The sequence below is a fragment of the Triticum aestivum genome, chromosome 7A (assembly GCF_018294505.1).
Source record: "Triticum aestivum cultivar Chinese Spring chromosome 7A, IWGSC CS RefSeq v2.1, whole genome shotgun sequence".
NCBI classification, from domain to species: Eukaryota; Viridiplantae; Streptophyta; class Magnoliopsida; order Poales; family Poaceae; genus Triticum; species Triticum aestivum.
This window is the reverse complement of record NC_057812.1, coordinates 8,001,891-8,005,141: the sequence shown is the minus strand read 5'-3', so window position 1 is coordinate 8,005,141 and position 3,251 is coordinate 8,001,891. Positions and strand designations below refer to the sequence as shown.

Sequence of the window (3,251 nt, the reverse complement as noted above, 5' to 3'; positions counted from 1 at the left end):
ATGTGATACAATTTGATCGAGCTTTGGAGAAAGCAGTTCTATATGCTGTTGGGGATACACTTGTCTGTGACAAACTTGATGAAGCTAAAACTCAAGTTGAAATGTTGAAGTGGTGAAAGGTACAATTTTGTTACTGTTGATGGGATTCTTTTGACTAAATCTGGCACAATGACTGGTGGACTAAGCGGTGCAATGGAAGCTAGATCAAATAAATGGGATGACAGCAGAATAGAATCTTTGAAGAAGAAACATAAGCTAGAGTCTGAAATGTCCGAACTTGGTTCCCCCTGGGAGTTGCAAAGAAAGGAGCTTGCTGTATCTGAGAAAATAACTGGACTTGAGAAAAAGTTACATTACTCGAAGTCGAACTGAATAATCTCATGGACAAGCTACGCAAATTGGCAACTGAGAAACATAATATTGAGAAAGAAATTGACCATCTGGAGCCAGGAAAGGAGGAGTTGGAAAGTCGTCTTACAAAAAACGAACAGAAGTAAGAAAGCGGGAGGAAAAAAACAAATGAGATAGTGGACAGGATTTACAAGGATTTTAGCACATCAGTTGGTGTGACGAACATTCATGAATATGAAGAAAAGCAACTGAAAGATGCTCAAGCACTGCAGGGGACGAAGTTAAGGCTGAGCAATCAATTATCGAAACTGAAATACCAGCAGGAATATGAACAGAAGAGAGATATGCATGATCCGACTGCGAAGTTAAACAATACACATGAGAGCTTAGAGAAGAAGCTGAAGGGCATGCAAGAAAGAGAATGTCATGGTAAGGCTGATGCTGATGTATTTCAAATCAGACGGAAGAGCTGAAAGCTGAGGCTGAAGACTGGAAGTTGAAGTCAGATGAATGCGTGGCAACAATTTGTGAACTAAAGAAACAGAATGATAGTGCTGCTGCTGCATTGGCAAAACTGGATCGCCACGTGAAGTTAAAGGAGTGATAACTAGTTCAACTTAGATCACGCCAGCGGGAGATTCATGAGAAGTGCGAACTGGAGCAGTTAAAGCTTCCTACAGTTAATGATCCAATGGACACTGGGTCATCCTCACAAGAACTTGACCATGATTACAGCCAGCTTACTGAAATCTACCTGCAAGTTATGCGGCTGTCTGATCGTGACAAACTTGAGGCAGAGTTCAAACAGAAAATATAGGTACACTAATGCATGGCTGAGATTGAACGCACAGCCCCAAACTTAAAAGCACTGGACCAATATGAAGCACTTCAATCTGGTCTAATAATAAATTCATGAGGTAGCTGACAAGTATAACTCTGTCAAGCCAAGAAGGTATGAGCTGTTCATGGAAGCCTTTGATCATATATAACTAAAGGCATAGACAAGATCTACAAGCAGTCAACAAAAAGGTCACACGCACCCACTCAGAGGAACAGCGTGTTTAAATCTAGAAAATGAAGATGATCCATTTCTACAATCAAGTACAGAGCTAGGCCACATACTAGGGATATCACCCACACACAAAAAAATCAGTGCTTTAGGGATATGAGACAGTTATCCGGTGGGGAGAAGGCTGCTGCTGCACTGCCATTGCTGTTTGCCATTCACAATTTCAGGCAATCGCCATTCTACATACTTGGATGAAGTCGATGCAGCTATCAAAGAGGAGGGGTCGGGAGCGGGAGGTACCAAAGTCCTGTTGGAGATGAGGCAGGGACGGCCGGCGGGCGGAGCGGAGAGGCGAGGGGCCGGCGGGTGGCGGCGGGCGGCGACGGCGGCGGCGGAGTGGAAGTCGGGGCGGCCGCCGGGGGGAGGGGGGAGGCGGAGGGCCGTCGTCTGGACGCGGACCGCATCGGCTGAAGTCCGCACCCTCGCCGCCAGGGTACGGAGCGCCATGGGTGGCGGATCGGGGCGGACGGCGCTGTACGGCTGTCGCTAGGGTTCGCGGTGCGGCGCGGCCAACTCTCTCTCTCTCTCTCTCCGGCGCGGCGCGTCGGCGCGATGTCTCTGGAAGCTCCTCCGTCCCGTCCCGTCCCGTCGTCCCTGGTAATATTAGCCGATGGGCTCTTCGTGGGCTGAACCGAGCAACGAAATAAGCCTCATTTCCGCCCCCAAATGAGGCCCGCACATTGCAAGGGAGCTCCCCTATAGCGCGATTATGGATGGCATATCCTATTTGGCGCATATGCGCCAGTTCGCCAACCGGCGCCTGCAGGCTCGTCGAATTGGGCTCGGCCCATCTTGCTATCTCTTAGCTGTTTTCTAAAACAAAAAAAGGAGGTGCGCTAGGATGGATCGAACCAGCGACCTCCTGCTCGAGGGGTAACTGCACTAACCACTAGACTACAGGCATATCTTGTGTGCAAGTGCCCTTCTTCACGTTTTTATTCTATGTCCTTCCCTCTTTTCTCCTTTTCCATTTTCTTTTTATTTGGAACTATTTTTGTTCAGTTTTCTATTCTTTTGGCCAAATCGAATGATTTTTTTTTTGAAAATCTGATGTACTTTTTTTCAAATTTGATGAACTTTTTTCGAATTTGATGAACTTTTTTCAAAACCGATGAACTTTTTTCAAAGCCTATGAACTTTTTTCGAATTTGATGAACTTTTTTTCAAATTGGATGAACTTTTTTCAAATTCGATGAACTTTTTTCAAAACCGATGAACTTTTTTTGAATTCGATGAACTTTTTTCGAATCCGATGAACTTTCTTTGAATTCGGTGAACTTTTTTCGAATTGAATGAACTTTTTTTTAAATCGATGAACCTTTTTCATTTTTTTGAACTTTTCTTGAATTTGATGAACTTTTTTTTTCGAATTTACGTTTTATTTTTTGAGATAATTTGTATTGAGCATATATTAATGTTTAACTGCGCGAAATGGTTAACTAGGACTGTTTTCTTGTAGTAGACAACAAAGTTTGTTTGGTGAAGTGGTTAGTGAGGTGCACTCGCAAGAACGTGATCCTGAGTTCGAATCCCAGCGGTCCTCAGTTTTTTTATTGTTTTTTCATTTCAACAGCGAACCAGTGCAAGCGCGCGTTGGGCCGGCCCATGCCAGCGACGCTGCAGGCGCCAGGTGGTTAACGGGCGCCTGCAGCGCTGACTAGGAGCTCCCATTATGGATGGGCGAGCAATCATGCACCCCAAGCGGATTCATGGATTTAGAAAACTATTTACGTCAAGCTTGGAAAACGAAAACCCTGCTGGGTATCGTGGGAAGAGATGACAATACCGAAAAGTCTTGGGGGCATGGGATTCAGAGATATAGAGGCGTTCA

General features: G+C 45.2%; 1 pseudogene; it reads left to right on the top strand.

Annotated features, from left to right (window-relative positions):
* Window positions 1–267: 267 nt before the first annotated feature.
* On the top strand, window positions 268–1,910 carry LOC123152747 (structural maintenance of chromosomes protein 1-like; annotated as a pseudogene).
* The last annotated feature ends 1,341 nt before the right edge of the window (window positions 1,911–3,251 follow it).